The sequence below is a fragment of the Phocoena sinus genome, chromosome 2, assembly GCF_008692025.1.
Source record: "Phocoena sinus isolate mPhoSin1 chromosome 2, mPhoSin1.pri, whole genome shotgun sequence".
Lineage (NCBI taxonomy): Eukaryota > Metazoa > Chordata > Mammalia > Artiodactyla > Phocoenidae > Phocoena > Phocoena sinus.
In genome coordinates this window covers 93,026,751-93,044,349 of record NC_045764.1, presented here as the reverse complement: position 1 = coordinate 93,044,349, position 17,599 = coordinate 93,026,751, and the positions used below count along the sequence as shown (strand labels likewise).

The following is a 17,599-nucleotide window of genomic DNA, read 5'->3' as shown; positions in this document are numbered from 1 at the left end:
TAGTTGTATCTATTACCGTTGTGATTGTTCTTTACCCTAGGTCTTTCTGCATTACCTTATTATCTGTTGTTTACTAAGTAAGGAATCACATGCAATACCAGAATTAGTTGGAAGTTTTACTACCACAATACTTCCCTTTGGTTCACAATGTAGATCTTCGTATTAATGCACAAAGTACAACAAAAACTGCTTTAGTTTCCTTTTTTAAAAACCACAAGTAATTAGGGTTTCCCTGGTGGCACAGTAGTTAAGAATCCACCTGCCAATGCAGGGGACACGGGTTCGATCCCTGGTCTGGGAAGATCCCACATGCCGCAGAGCAACAAAGCTCATGCACCACAACTACCAGGCCTGTGCTCTAGAGCCTGCGTGCCACAACTACTGAGGCCACGTGCCACAACTACTGAGGCCACGTGCCACAACTACTGAGGCCACGTGCCACAACTACTGAAGTCCGCGTGCCTAGAGCCCATGCTCCGTGACGAGAAGCCACTGCAATGAGAAGCTCGTGCACTGCAGTGAAGAGTAGCCCCTGCTCGCCACACTAGAGAAAGCTGCGCAGAGCAACGAAGACCCAACGCAGCCAAAAATAAATAAATAAATAAAATTTTAAAATCAAAAGTAATTAAAATGGATTAAACTAAGAAAATATGAAAAATACGGGGGAAAAATAATTCAAATTCCAAAAGAAAATACATAATTCTGTACGGTATAAATATTGACAAGAAACTTAATAAAATTCTCATTTAAATCATTTTTTTCTAACCAAAAAAACTTACTTGTATCATTCCATTTAGCTGAAATAAAGGTTACCAGTGACTTCTTTCTATTGCTATTAAATATTATATAAGATAGTTTATATTTTATAAACTATTAAAATATCTTTTAGCAATTCTACAAAAAATAATCGGGGAAAAAGTTTTTCATGAATGTTTTGAGAAAGAGTAAGAGTAACTAGGATCTATTATTTCCTGCCCACCATAATTATACAACTTTAACAAAAAATAAGCTCAATGGCTCAGCCAAAAAACAGTTCTGCATTCACTGAAATGTTTCACATAATCTTAACCATAAAAAAAGCTTTCAAAGCCAGTCTCAGCTGAAAGTAAAAAGTCTCGTTATGGCATGATGAGAGGAGAGGACAAGGGACTTAACACTGAATAAGAGCACACTAGTGTGAGTTTTCTGTCCTAGGTGCTTTAATACTACTAGATTGGGGTCTCCCCTGGTGGCGCAGTGGTTGAGAGTCCGCCTGCCGATGCAGGGGGACACAGGTTCATGCCCCGGTCCGGGAAGATCCCACATGCCGCAGAGCGGCTGGGCCCACGATCCATGGCCACTGAGTCTGCACATCCAGAGCCTGTGCTCTGCAACGGGAGAGGCCACAACAGTGAGAGGCCCGCGTACCGCAAAAAATAATACTACTACTAGATCGTTTAATCCTCACAGTAATTTAAACCGTGTTCTCATTTTAGCTAGGTTAATTAACTTGCCCAAGCTAGAATTAGAACTCGGATGTATTATCAGTGACTCAAAAGCCCCAATTCTTCACCACCCAATTCTTTACCACAGACTCTGCTATGATAAAACAACAAAAAGACTAGGGTGACCCTACTTCCTAGTTGGTTTGCCCAAGACAGTTCAAGTTTATGCCTGTTGTCTGAAACATAATTACTAATAGTCTCTCTCTTCTCACTTCCAAAAGTATCCACGTTTTGTTTGAGCACATTACTGTTAGAACAATAAACTTTTGGTCACCCTACATGTGGAAAGAGGTAAATAAATCATTAAGCACTCTTTAAATATTCTAGCTGAACCTAAACTTTCCATTCAAACCATCCATATTCTCTAAGAAGCTAAAGAAGCTACTGTGTATAAGAACTGAACTAAACAGCAGGAGGGAAAACCTTGCCTTCAAAGAGCATAGGCTGATAGAGCCCTCAACTTGGAGGCCAGAAACCACCTCCTCAACCAAAGGAACGGTTCCTTACTGTAAGAGCATAGGTACAATAAGCCCAGAGTTCCCCAAAGCACAAAGTTTTTTTTCTTCTTTTAAAATTTATTTATTTATTTATATTTGGCCATGTTGGGTCTTCATTGCTGTGTGAGTAGTTTCTCTAGTTGTGGCGAGTGGGGGCTACTCTTTGTTGAGGTGCGCGGGCTTCTCATTGCAGTGGCTTCTCTTGTTGTGGAGCACGGGCTCTAGGCACACAGGCTTCAGTAGTTGTGGCACGCGGGCTCTAGAGCGCAGGCTCAGTAGTTGTGGGGCACGGGCTTAGTTGCTCCGCAGCATGTGAGATCTTCCTGGACCAGGGCTTGAACCCGTGTCCCCTACATTGGCAGGCGGATTCTTAACTACTGTGCCACCAAGGAAGCCCAAGAACAAAGTTTTCAGAGACAAAAATTACATCTGCATTTTTTTGGCCGCACTGCACGGCTTGCAGGATCTGAGTTTCCCAACCAGGGATTGAACTCGGCCACAGCAGTGAAGCAGAGTCCTAACCACTGGACTGCCAGGGAAGTCCCTACACCTGCATTTTAAATGGAATGAAGAACTCCCGGCTAAAAAAGGATGGCCCTTTCAGTGAGTTCTAAAATGGCAAAGAGAAGATATTTTGGCTTACCTCATAGGTACATTGTGAGAAAGAAAAAAGTGCTTATCCACATTTTCCCTTCCCTACTTTTCTTTCCTCACTGAAATCAGAATACATACCAAATGAAATGTTTCCAAGGATGACAACAACAAAAAATCAACTACAATGCATTTGCTTTCTTCTAGGTAAGAACACTTTCAACTTCCTAGAAGAGTATCTTCACCAAGATGGAGAACAAATTACTTTTTATCAGAATAATAAAAGAAATAGCTTACTAGCACAACTGCCTCCAGGGAGTTCTGTAGTATACACCACAGACACAGCATCAAGTTTAATCTCCATTAATTAAGCATCTAGGGTGTAAATATTATTAAATCAAAAAATATAAAAGAGGGCTTCCCTGGTGGCGCAGTGGTTGAGAGTCCGCCTGCCGATGCAGGGGACACGGGTTTGTGCCCTGGTCTGGGAAGATCCCACATGCTGTGGAGCGGCTGGGCCCATGAGCCATAGCTGCTGAGCCTGCGCGTCTGGAGCCTGTGCTCCGCAACGGGAGAGGCCACAACTGAGAGGCCCGCGTACTGCCAAAAAAAAAAAAAAAAAAAAAAAAAAAAAAAAATATATATATATATATATATATATAAAGGAGGAAATGTTTCCTGAGGTAGCCAGTGGACCTTTCACATGATAATTTTTTTTTTAAAACTTGTTTTAAGTTAGGCTATGTTAGAGGTCCCTAGTATATTTCATAACTCTTCTGGTGAATAGCACCCAATCTGAATTAATAACAATTTATCAAATTAAAAATTTGAAAACACTGCTAAAGATCCCTCTTACTGAAGAATCAGTGACTTCAACAACTTGTACAGCTAAACGCATGAAAACACTTACCTTTTTGAGGGAATGAGATAGCTGAGAAAAATATGCTCCTGTAAAAGAGAAACTAAAGGACTGAATCCACAGCCCAAAAATCTTGAGTAAATCAGTTCATTCCTCAGTGAAGTTAACATTAGCTTATTTGATAGATATTTGTGAAAATACAGATTCACACAAAGAGCTGCGCTCATTTAGTTATCAGTTCCATATAGTTAACTGTCCACTATTACAAAAGTGATGGTGAGAGTTTATTATTTAGAATAAAAACTAAGAGACATTCATAAACAGCCAATATTACAAAATTCACTTTTCTATTTAGTTTTCCTATACTAAAAGTCAGTTTTCATTCTTGCAGTGAAGACACTAACTAGCGTGGGTGGTAACAGAAGAAGTTGTCTAAAACTGTGTTCTTCATAGGAAGTCTGAGAAATCAGGGTTCAGGTAATTCATCCTGGGGATGAAGCATCTGTAAATAAGCATGAGTTGAATTGTACACTAAATAGAGCTTGCTTTTCAATTGTCAGATATTTTGGTCACTTAGGCATGTGATGATTTTATTAACACCATATATAATTACTCTCATTGTCTTCACTATATAATATACACAGTTAATGTGAACAAGGCAGGTATGTTTACATCAAACTAGGCATTCAATAAACACTTTTTCCACTATTCAAGAAGCCTGGGGGTGGGGGGACTTTATCACAAAGTATTCCAACTGGGAATCCAAATTTTTGATTTTGTTGTATCAAATGCAACTGTAATAAGGAGACTATGTACACACTTTCTATTGCGAGCCACATGCCAGAATATTTTATTTGCATATACACTTCATATATACGTTCATATATTTTATGCTTTTATGACATAGATACTATTATAACCCCTATTTTACAGACAAAAAAGTTAAGCTTAAGGTCCCCCCAAAGGTCACACAGCCGAAAGTGACAAAGCCAGGATCGGAATCCAAGAAGTCTGACTCCAAAGTCCCACATACTTAACTACTCCAATATTTAATCTGAAGGACCTCCCACAAGCCAGAGGCTCCCAGGGCATAAAAAGCCATGCTGATGAAGTATATTACAAGCAGTATATTCATTTATTCAATCATTTATTTAGACCAACACAGATTCATAAATATCGATTTTATTTTATGGGTTATAATTCAATGATGCTTTGTTCATTTTGCTGCTCAAATCGTTCCAGTTTGGGCCACTGGGAGCTCTTTCAGTTGGCCCCTGTGCTCCTCTGACATATCCTCTTCAATGTGGAGTTGTGGTGGTAGTAGTAGTAGCTGGAGCACTTCCTTACCTTCTGGCACAAGATGCTCCGGGCTCATCTTGTGTATTTCCTGTCCCAAACCTACAATTAGCTATTTCTCCAAGGAGCTCTAGCTCCTTCTATTGGATAATGGTATTAGAAAACAAGATTTGGGTACTAGGTATGCTCCTGGATTTCTTTTAACCTTCTCAGCTGACAGAGTACAGCAATACACCTGTGTGTATATAAACCCATGTATGTACATGTCTATAAATGTTTCAATATGCAACCATCTGTGTCTGTATTAAGCTAAACACGGTTTCATACTGATGTCTCCAACTCTAATCCATCACCACAAGGAACACTGTAGCCTCCTCCCCTTGCTTATCTGTAAATTCTCACTCTAACAGTGAGAAGCCTGTCTCCAGCCATCCATTTACTTAATTTTTCAATTGTGGTATATATGTATTTCAGTATCAGAATTAAGTGGCAATCCCATAGAATACAATTTTATGAATTAGACTGCAGTGCTCATGTGCAGTTCCTTGTCTTAGATTCCACTCATCTCCAAGGTTACTCAGGTCAGGACTCCCTTCCTCCCCATTTTAGTAAGGTTGTTTCATACATTTGTAATACCATTAGATTCTCTTGTCACAATCTGCATTCCTTCCTGGAATCCTTCAACCTCCTAAATGATTTTCCCTTAATTTGGACACATTAAACTTTACTCTTTGTGCTATAAAGCCCTATGAGTTTGGCAAATGCATAATGTCATCCATCCACCACTACTATATCCAATTGAATAGTTTTATCAAGCAGCATTTTAATTTAATTAAATGGTATTACAATCCTCTATGGAAGCAGCATGGTTGGGTAGAAAGAGAAGCTGAAGAGCTATACGTTTAATGCTATTGACAAGCCACAAACAGACTTTAGGACTAACAGTTATCCTTTCAGAGTCCCAAGAGCCTCACTGTAAAATGAGGGGGATTCAACTAGATAGTAATAATTTATAGCATTTATTAAACACTTACTTTGTGTCAGGGATGGTGCTAAGCACTTCACATGGATTATCTCAGTTATTCCAACAACTCTATATATAAAGTAAACACTATTATGTATTATCCCTATTTAAAAGATGGAATTAAAGGCTTAATAATATTAACTAGCACAAGATCACCTAGTCAGGGAGTTGCAGAGCCAAGACTGTAGAGCAAGAGTTGGCAGAGTGGGCTTCCCTGGTGGCGCAGTGGTTGAGAGTTCGTCTGCCGATGCAGGGAACACGGGTTCGTGCCCCAGTCCGGGAAGATCCCACATGCCACGGAGCGGCTAGGCCCCTGAGCCATGGCCGCAGAGCCTGCGCGTCTGGAGCCTGTGCTCCGCAATGAGAGAGGTGACAACAGTGAGAGGCCCTCGTACCGCAAAAAAAAAAAAAAGAGTTGGCAGAGTATGGCCGGCATGTCAAATCCAGCCTGCTGCCCATTTTTATAAATCCTGACAGCTAAGAAATAATTGGAAAAAAAACATATTTCAGGACATATGAAAATTATATGAAATTAAAATTTCAGTACCCATAGAGTTTTATTGGAACACAGCCAGACTCATTCATTTACATATTGACTATGGCTGCTTTTGCAATACAATGGCAGAGTTGAGTAGCTGCAACAGAGAAGGCATGACCAGCAAAGCCTAAGATTTATTATTTGACCCTTTATAGAAAACTTTTCGCAAGCCCTGCTGCAGAGTCTGGTTTACTAGTATATTCTAAGAATGATTCTAAAAAAGGCAAACTATTACTAACATTAGAATGACAACCTGGACAGAAATATTTAAACCCTGAACTAAAAAGTTTAATGTTGTAAACCATCACCTCTTTGAGTTATAACCTTAAATAGAGAGACATTTCTATCTATTACATAAACACAAAGGTTAATGCATTATAATGAGTTTCTTTATTGATGTATTTTTACCTGCGTTATCTAAAAAATGATTTATTTTCTACTCATAATAAAAAGGTTCTGATTTCAATACTTTACAAACTAAAACTCTAGATCAAACTGTCAAAACAAAATAGTACTTATAATTATAGCTAACACTTGTTGAGAGCACTATGTGCCAGGTACCATTCTAAGCATTTTCAGGCCTCTATGAAGCAGGTATTACTATTATCTTAAATTAACAGATGAATAAACTGAGGCTTAAACAGCTCTCCAGAAGCCACACAATTAATAAGAGGAAGAGCTAAAATTCAAACCCGGGTCATCTGGCTCTAGAACCTAGAAGGGGTCTGGCTACACTAAAAGGCCACTGGATTACAATGCTTCTGTTAACAAGGCAGATTAGGGCCTTTAAACAAATGAAAAGAATCTCTCAATATATTTTAAAAAAACAAACAAAACTAAGTACTAGTGTAATTTATATCAGCACTTCAAGAGAAACATTTAGGTTTATATTTCTCTATGGCACTTAGAGTTTGCATAATTCTGTTTCTCTTTGCAGAGCAACTCTGTACTCTCCATACATATACATACAACTGGTTTAACTCATTTGTACACCCCTCACAGAGTCTACCACAGTCCCTTGAGTGTGGCAGATGCTCAACAAATCACTGTTGGGAGATCAAAGAGCATTCACTATGTGTTCAATAAATATTTATTGAGTGAATGAATGAAGAGAATAAGGAGTTTCATAAACCATTAGGTTCAAGTATCATTAAATGGTTTGTTGACCTGAAATGAACTAGGGCTGGAAAAAAGTCTCTGGCTTTGTAACCTTTAAATTGGGTCTGGTCTGTTCTTGAGCTCTAACCACTTTCTGTGCTATTAAGTTTCATAAACAAACCACTCATTACACACCTGTCAAACAATATTCATCTTTCAAGCTAATTCTAATTTTCAGATTATTCTTCACGTTTTTCCTAATTTAATACAATTTAATCATAGTCCATCTCAGTCTTCATCACTCCACTGCGGAGTCAAATTTCTTTATCTTCATATGAAAGCATCACCGTTGCCTTCATCATTTATACTGGAAACCTCCCCCCTGCTTAATTTGTTCTTCACTGAGGTGCAATAATTTAATAGTCTAAGAGTGGATGTACTGTGGTTTCCTACCAGGATAACACAGCCCATTTCTAAATTTTATTTTTCATACCTCTCTCAGGAGTGACTAACATTTTGATGGACTTTCTGGTAATATTCAGGCAACGGTCTCAGCGATAAACTGACCACTTGGCCTAGTATGCTTTTTACCACATTGATGTTCACTAGCCATTTTTCTGTTCATGCACAAGGAATGAAAGATTTACCCACAGTTTATCCTACCCAGCTACTAACTTCTTGCCCAGAAAAGGCAGCTGTCACATGCAAAACCAGAGGCAGCTTACTTGTTCATATTTGCAAGAAATATGAATAATTTTAGTATCATTACAAAAACTTGAACACTATACATGAATACTCTGAGAAAACCCTATATGACATACATGTTGTTCTTTCCTAGTGTAAGTTTCCCCTCTTCCAAATCAAAACTAAACGTATGGGCTTCCCTGGTGGCGCAGTGGTTGAGAGTCCGCCTGCTGATGCAGGGGACGCGGGTTCGTGCCCCGGACCGGGAGGATCCCACATGCCGCGGAGCGGCTGGGCCCGTGAGCCATGGCCGCTGGGCCTGCGCGTCCGGAGCCTGTGCCCCGCAACGGGAGAGGCCACAACAGTGAGAGGCCCGCATACTGCAAAAAAAAAAAAAAAAAAAAAAAACTAAACGTATGTCAAAGATTTGATATGTTCTTCAAAGATGAAAATAAACTAACATTCCTCAATATGCTGTCTTATAGTTGATGTCATTTAATCTCAGAAGTGAAATTCTCACATAAGGAGAACTGAAACTCAAAAAAGTTCACTGAGGGCTTCCCTGGTGGCGCAGTGGTTAAGAATCCGCCTGCCAATGCAGGGGACACAGGTTCAATCCCTGGTCCGGGAAGCTCCCACATGCCACGGAGCAACTAAGCCCATGCGCCACAACTACTGAGCCTGCGCTCCAGAGCCCATGTGCTGCAACTACTGAAGCCCACACGCCTAGAGCCCATGCTCTGCAACAAAAGAAGCCCCTGCTCACCACAACTAGAGGAAGCTGGCGTGCAGCAACAAAGACCCAACGCAGCCAAAAATAAATAAATAAAATAAATAAATTTGTTTAAAAAAAAAAAAAGTTCATTGACTTACCCAGTGCTAAGCGGGACTCTAACTCAAGTCTTTTGAAGTCCAAGACCAATCTCTTTCTATTACACTACCAAGTTTCTCTTCAACTAGATTATCACTTGCTCTTCCCCTAAGAAGTCCTGTTCATGTGAACGTGAATTTAAGCCAATAATCCTACTACTTCTTACGGAAACCCCTGGTTTGCTGCATATGAAATGACATAGCTATGTGTCCGGGACTCTCCAGGGCAAAGGCTCTTTAAACTGGGGTCCAAGAATTTGGATGGAAAAAAACTTACATCCTTATTTTCACTAACCTATAATTGAAACTAACATTTCCTTCAATTCTGAATGTAGGTAGCATACCACAGCAGTACTAGCAGGACTATCACTAGTTGTTATTTAGTAATAAAAAGCAAATTTCTTACATCATAAATTTTTTTTAATGTGAACTACATTTCACACAGTTAAAAAGCCATATTCTTTTTATGAAAAGGGGTTCACAGGTTTCTTTAGACTACAAAGGAGTTTAGGGCACATAAATAATGTAAGAATGCTACTCCAGAGACCATCACACAATCTGTCAATCCTTGGTAACAAAGGTTTACAAAGGCATGTCACACAGTTTACTCATTGTCCTCTAGTTTGTTAAAAATATGGGGAATTCCTGGGCTTCCCTGGTGGCGCAGTGGTTGAGAGTCTGCCTGCCGATGCAGGGGACACAGGTTCGTGCCCCGGTCTGGGAAGATCCCACATGCCGCGGAGCGGCTGGGCCCGTGAGCCACGGCCACTGAGCCTGCGCGTCCGGAGCCTGTGCTCCGCAACGGGAGAGGCCACAACAGCGAGAGGCCCACGTACCGCAAAATAAATAAATAAATAAATAAAATATGGGGAATTCCCTGGTGCTCCAGTGGTTAGGACTCTGCGCTTTGCCTGCCAAGGGTGCAGGTTCAATCCCTGGTTAGGGAACTAAAATCCCACAAGCTGCATGGTGCAGCAAAAAGGATATCATTTAGACCCAGTGATTTTTTCATATCTAATTTGTCAATTACATTTGCTATTACTGATCTCCTACTTCTAACCTAACACACATGGAAATCTCTCTTATGTACTTATTAAACCCAGGCATTAAACTTCTTTGTGACCAACTTTTCAACCCTAAGCAAACCTACTGTATTATGATTAGCAAGTGAATCCAGTGCTTGTACAAATGAATTTGACTTAATGTACAGCTATGGTCCAAATGTTTGTGTCCCCCCACCTCCCCAACTCATGTATTGAAATCCTAACCTCCAAGGTGATGGTATTAGGTAGAACAGAGGCCCTCATGACTAGGATCAGTGCCCATTTAAGGTGTTTAGTAAGTATTAACAAATAAGCTCTTATCTTCTGCAAGCTACAGCCTATCGTATCAAAATCCTTATGCTTAAGATGCAACTTTAAAACTTGTCATCGGGCTTCCCTGGTGGCCCAGTGGTTGAGAGTCCGCCTGCCAATGCAGGGGACACAGGTTCGTGCCCCGGTCCGGGAAGATCCCACATGCCGCGGAGCGGCTGCGACCGTGAGCCATGGCCGCTGAGCCTGCGCATCCGGAGCCTGTGCTCCGCAACGGGAGAGGCCACAACAGTGAGAGGCCCGCGTATTGCAAACAAACAAACAAAACTTGTCATCAACTTCACTTATTTTCCTTCACAAAGGTTCCTATTAACCTTATCCCATTCTGTCCACTCTAAAATTCACTGCATCCCAGCGTTTGTATTTTGTGTGAACTTTTATGTTGACATGTTAAATCTCCAAGCCAGTTTTAACATTGTGGGCAGAAAAGATGTCTATTAGTACTTCCCTAGTCCTATGTCTACACAAGTTAACAGCAAAGGCTATTATGATATCTTCCCTTGGTAGTACTATGACAAACTTTCACTAAGTGAAGCTGTAACACCATAGTTTATGGTCTGTTGCTGAGACTTAATCACATTTCCACCTTGATGTACTCAAAACGTTTTTATTAGTCATAAACTTTCTAATATTTGTGCTCTTTACAGTTAGTTATTTCCTATTAAAAAACACAGACCTGGGCTTCCCTGGTGGCGCAGTGGTTCAGAGTCTGCCTGCCGATGCAGGGGACACGGGTTCGTGCCCTGGTCTGGGAAGATCCCACATGCCGCGGAGCGGCTGAGCCTGCGCGTCCGGAGCCTGTGCTCCGCAACAGTGAGAGACCCGCGTACCGCAAAAAAAAAAAAAAAAACCACAGACCTTTAAAAATTGATTCTGATTCTTCTGAAACAAAATGTAGAGGAAAAGAACATAGTAAACTAAAATAATGGAATTTAATCCTTAAAAATACAAATTCATTTTAGAATCTGGTAAGTATGCAACGTTTACCATATATAATAATCTCAACTTAATGTTTTATAGGAAGAGCTTGAGAATTTCAAGCATAAAACACAACCAGAGTCGGAATACTATTTGGCAATAAAAAGGAACGAAGTGCTGATACATGCTACAGCATGGATGAGCCTTGAACACATGGTTAAGTGAAAGAAGACAGCCACAAAAGGACACATATTGTATGATTCTGTTTATACGAAAGATCCAGAATAGGCAAATCTACAAAGACAGAAAAGAGACTAGTGGTTGCTAGGGGCTGGGGGAAGGGAAGTGGGGAGTAACTGCTAAGGGGGCCTTCTTTTTGGAGTGATGTTACAGAGCACTGACAGCCCTACAAATCTATCAGTATACTAAAAATCATGGAACTGTACACTTTAAAAGGCTGAGCTTTTTGGTATGTGAATTATACTTCAATAAAGGTGTTACTTTAAAGATAAATAACAAAAAGCCACCACTTGTAAACCACAGTGAAAATTTCCTTGGGAAAGGAAATTATGAAAGTCATCGACTAGAAAAGTAAGTTGGTTACCTGTGATGTTAGCAAAATCAACCTCCTATTTTTTCTCCCATTCTACCAACAAGTACGCGAACATAAAACTAGACAGTGTTCGAATCGAAGAATTCGGCACAGTTGGCCGTTAAACTAAAATAGTGAGTGCCTTCTTAGAATCTCCCACTCCTAAACTGTAGGGGGCTTCCACTTACGGAAGTAGTTTTCAACAGCAAGCTCAAGAAGGAACGTCAAACTGGATGACATTTGCCTAGACGCCCTACAAGAGCCAAAAACACTAGAAGGGGTGACACCTACACACTCCTAAGTCTGTGCACGTGTTAGGCTGCCCCCACCCAATACCTACAAGCAGCATGCACCATTCACCCAGATCCCAACTTGCTCACCATAAATTGACACACTATCAAGCCCTTTAGTTCATTTGTTTAAAAGGACAGATACAGCAACCCTCACCAGGTTCCCACTCGAGCCCAACCAGCCCCCGCCCTGCCCCTCCCCATCCCAAACCCACACACGTGTTAGCCCGACACCGCCCCACCGGGTCCCACGTGCACCTGGTCTAACACACTCCCCACGTGTGGGCGCCCCACGGGCTTCCTCAGCTGTCTGAGGTCACCGCGTGACCCTGGGTCTCCAGAGGTAGGAGAGGGGAAGGACGAGGCCCAGGTCTCTGAGGTCCCAAGCCTTCGGGGAGTGTCCACACCCATCCTCCCTACTAACCCCAACAAATCCAAGGGCCGGGGGCGACGGCCCCTTTAAGACGCGGCCCAGTCGTCGCCCACAGAGAGGGGCGCAACGGGTCCTACACAACGCCCCCCCTCCGTTTGCCCGCCCACGTCTAGTCGCCTCACCTCGGGCCGCCGGGCCCCGCCGCCGCGGCGGCGGCGGAGGGGGGGCGGGGTGCGGGCGGGGTCCGGAGGGGGGGGTCGCCCCGCCAACGATGGAGCCGCGGTTCGCTCTCTGAGGCCGTGGGACGGTGACTGCGTTGGGCGTGGACGCTCCTAGCTCGCTCCCTCGGCGGCTCCTGGGACCCCAAGATGGCGGCGGCGCTGAGGCGGCTGCGGGCGCTGGGCCGGCGGCGGCGGCGGCCACTTTCACTCACTGAGAGGAGCGGAGCAGGGACACGGGGAGCCATGGCGGGGGGGAGGAGAGGCGCCATAGCCAGGCCAGAACAATCGAGCCGCTACTCAGCGGGCTTACCCCTGCCCCGCCCACGCTCACTGCTCGTCGCCAGCCCGTGGCCGTCCGCAGTGCAGCTGCGGTCGGCCTCGTGCAGCTCGCACCCCGCCGCTACAGCCTGACGCCCCGCGCGGACCGGAGTTCGGGGGGAGATCCTGATCCATGCCATCTGAGTGCAGATTGGTCGGGGCTGGGACTGCCGAAGATTGCCGAAAGGCGGCGGGGAGGAGGAGGAGGATGTCACCGCTAGAGTGAGCAAGCAGATCTCGCGGGAGCAAATGTCGCGAGACCTCTCCAGGTCTGCAACCGCCAAAGAAAGGTTACTTTTCCCGGAAGTAACGTCAGTCGAAACGGCCCGGGATCCTGGGAATATTCGTTCCCTCAGGCAGGAGGTTGGGGGTTGCTCGTGATTAGTTTGTTAGGGGCTACCAAACACTGCTGAGTTCACTTGAGGGAAAGTATAGGCTCGGCTGTGATATTTTATCCTGTTTTTGGCCCCTTTGGGTGGGGTTGTGTACTGTGGGGAAGTGCATGCTCCGTAGAACCTCTCGTAACAGTAGTTTGGGGCTCCACTTTAGGCTCAGCGACCAAGACTGCGATGCTGTGGCATATTTGTGCAAGGCGCCAAGGTGAAGGCTTTAGGATTCAAGTACTTGTGAACACACAGACCTCTCATCAGAAATGCCTCCCTATTCTATCACTCACCCAGTGAACCTCTGAAAAGAGAATAATTTGACTTGTCTGTACCAACTCCATAGTTTGCGCCCCCTACTACCCACATTTACTAAAGTTAATGCAATTCAATTACCAGCATCTGTGATGAGAAGTACCTAGTGTAGAGCCTAACTGCAGATAAGGATTAGAAGAACTTACTGAAAGTTAACTATTCTATTTCTGTTCCCTTATGTCTCATGTTTTAATTAATTTCAGCCTGGCCCTTAGCACGTAAGCAGAACAGCATTTGCTTAAGGTCACTAAGTAGCCTTCTTGTGCCAAATTCACTGGACTTTGAAAAGTTAATTTTGCTTAAAGGCAAAAGTATAATATACACCCTTTGTGAAAGAAAGATGGGGACATAAAACACACAAATACCTGCTCATTTGTCAGGGGAGGGATAAACCAGAAGTTAAGGTGAATGATGTCCTATATGAGAAGGGTGGCAAGAAGGGGAGGATTGGAACAAGGTAGCAAGATCAACAAAGGAGTGACAGATATTTTTATATAGGACTGTCTCTTAGAACCATATGTTTCACATACCCAAAAACATAAACACCTAAAACCAACTACGATAATATTTCAGTAACAACCAGCTGATTGGAGCATAAATCAAAAGGAAAAGAATAAAGGGGGAAAAGTCAGTGAGCTGCGGAGGGACCAAGTTGTATGGTCCTTTAAAGTTCATACGTACAGGTTGTCTGTTGTATTTGTTTTCTGTTGTGCTAACAAATTACCACAAATATAGTGGCTTAACACAGACTTACTATCTTATAATTCTGTAAGTCAGAAGTCTGACTCGGGTCTCAAACTTGGCTAAAATCAAGGTGTTGGCAGGGCTGCCTTACTTTCTGGGGGCTCAAGGGAAGAATTTGTTTCCTTTTCCAGCTTCCAGAGGCTCCTTGCATTCCTCGGCTCCTGGCTCCCTTCTTCCATCTCAAAGCCAGCAATGGTAGGTTGGGTCCTTCTCATGTCATATCTGACCAACTCTTACCCTTTTAAGGATCCTTGTGACTACAACAGGCCCACCCAGATAATCTAGGATAAGCTCCCTATTTTAAAATCAACTGATTAGGAACTTTAGCTCACCTGCAACCTTAATCCCCCTTTGTCTGTAACCTAATATATTCACAGGTTTTGTGGACATCCTTGGGGTAAGGCTGTTATTCTGCCTGCCCCCCCCAGTTCCGTTCTAGAACTTTTGATGTACAACTCTCATCTTTCATCTATGACTTTCACATTAAAGTCCAGTTTTTTCTAATCTCTAATACAGTCTTGCATTCTTTTTTTATTTTTATTTTTTTTGGCCTTGCTGCGTGGCTTGTGGGATCCTAATTCCCCGACCAGGGATCAAACCCGGGCCTTCTGCAATGGAAGCTCGGAGTCCTAACCACTGGAGTGCCAGGGAATTCCCTGATCTTGCATTATTGATTGAAGGTGTTTGTACATTCTTTGCCTCAGAGATTTAGTACCTCACATAAAGTTTAATCCACAATTTCTTTGTAATTTGGATTTAAATTGAGATTTAATGTTTTCTAGAAATATCTTGATTTTATTTTACAGTTCATTGTAACATTTTCTGTTTTCTATCCAAATAAAGGAATCTCTTTGGCTTTCTTTAAAAACTGTTCATAATATTAAGAAAAATCATTCAATATGCAATATTTAATTTTATTAGGGTAATGTTTAAAATACATTAGAAAATAAAGAAAACAGATCATTTAATGATAATTTTGAGGGAACTCTGCATTTTGGATATGTATTTTATTTCCAATAATAAAGCAATAAACAAAAAGAAAACCCACTATGTGTCAGGGTAGAGGAAAGACCCCAAACTGAATATAAACACTAAGGAATGAACTTGACTGTTTTACAGATGAGTAACACAGCGACTCTACAAGGGGTGGGGAGGAAAAGAACTCACCTAAGTACTGAGGGAAACAGTATCTTGACTGGATACCTAAGAGTAAACCAACTGAACTGTACATAAATTCTGTGATCCACATCGTAAGTATTTCTCTCCAGTATGCATGTTAGAATTAAGCAAATATATTGTAGATCATGAGCTGTGTTTCTCACTGTTGGAGAAAAAAGTTATTAAGTAAGGAAGAGGGGAGAGCTAAAATGAAGCCTGTGGTGTTGGATTGGATTCTGAGGTATCTGTATAAACTCATGGTTTTTAATATATGTAAAATAGGTACAGAAATATAGATTGGTGTGTATGTGTGAATTGATAAACATATTTCCTAGTTCTGTCTGCTGAGAGTATTTAAAAGCAATGAGGATACCTAGCATCCAGATCTTGATTTCTAAACACCATTTTCCAATAAAAAGAACAATGAGAACCTTGGAGAAATAACTGATTCCTAGGCTGAGGCAGGGAAACTACCAGATGAGCCTGGAATATATTGTGGTGCCAGGAAATAATGCTTAAAAAAGGATGTCACAAGAACACAGCAGCCAATCTGAAAGAGCTCCTAATGGCCAAAGCAGCAAAATAAAAATGACAATATTGCATTATGACCCATGGACCCATGGTATTTATTTTTAATATTCATGCATCCATACTGATACAAACAAATAATTGGTTATTTAAATGGATGGGAGAGAAGGGACAACTCTTTCTTAGAGTAGAATTCCAATTAATAAATGGAGAAGGAAAGAGGGATGACAAAAATCACCACTAGGCAAACATTGCAGTAATAACTTGCAGACACGATCCACAGATGGATGCTAAATTAGTAGGTGAAAATTTGAGGAGAAACAGGATTTACATAGATTCAAAGTGTTTCACCCAAGATACATTTTAGCACAAAGGGAAAGATAGTAACTTAATAATGGTGAGGGACTTCCCTGGTGGCACAGTGGTTAAGAATCTGCCTGCCAACAAAGGGGAAATGCGTTTGATCCCTGGTCTGGGAAGATCCCACATGCCACGGAGCAGTTAAGCCCATGTGCCACAACTACCGAGCCTGCACTCTAGAGCCCATGAGCCCCAACTACTGAGGCTGCGTGCCCCAACTACTGAAGCCCACGCACCTAGAGCCTGTGCTTCTCAACAAGAGAAGCCACCATTGGGCTTCCCTGGTGGCGCAGTGGTTGAGAGTCCGCCTGCCGATGCAGGGGACGCAGGTTTGTGCCCCGGTCTGGGAAGATCCCACATGCCGCGGAGCGGCTGGGCCCGTGAGCCATGGCCGCTGAGCCTGCGCGTCTGGAGCCTGTGATCCGCAACGGGAAAGACCACAGCAGTGAGAGGCCCGCGGACTGAAAAAAAAAAAAAAAAAAAAGAGAAGCCACCACAATGAGAAGCCCGCACACCGCAACAAAGAGTAGACCCCACTCACCGCAACTAGAGAAAGCCCACGCACACCAACGAAGACCCAGAGCAGCAAAAAAAAAAATAATTAATTAAAAAAAATAATGATGGAACTCAGCAAACCACCTTAACCAAGTGATCAAGATAAACATCATCAGTAACAAGACATATTTACATCATGAACCCCTTGATATTTCGCATTGAGAAGGACAGTATCATTTCTGTGGTATTCTTGCTGAAAATGTATAATCTCATTCCAATCATGAAAAAAGCATTAGACAATCTGAAATTGGGGGACTTTCCAAAAGAGAATTGATCAATACTCTTCCAAACTGTCAAGATAATGAAAGACAAGGAAAGACCTGAAGACAACTGCAGACTGCTAGAGACTGGGAAGAAATAACAAGTAAATCTAATGTAGAGTTCCTGGAAAGGATCCTGTAAAGGAAAAGGGACATTGGTGGGAAAACTGGTGACATTTGTATAAGGTCTCTAATTTAGTTTGTAATATTGTACTAATGTTAATTCCCTTGTTTCCATAACTATACTAAGGTTATGTAAGATGTTAACGC

General features: G+C 42.2%; 1 protein-coding gene across 2 annotated transcripts in view; it reads right to left on the bottom strand.

Moving 5' to 3' along the window:
• INO80 (INO80 complex ATPase subunit) overlaps window positions 1–13,243 on the bottom strand; it is a 133,092-nt gene extending 119,849 nt beyond the window's left edge. For both annotated transcript variants that reach the window (XM_032621626.1, XM_032621627.1), the window contains exon 1: window positions 12,670–13,243. The gene's annotated coding sequence lies outside the window, so the exon portion shown is untranslated. The remainder of the gene's footprint in view (window positions 1–12,669) is intronic.
• Between the last annotated feature and the right edge of the window lie 4,356 nt (window positions 13,244–17,599).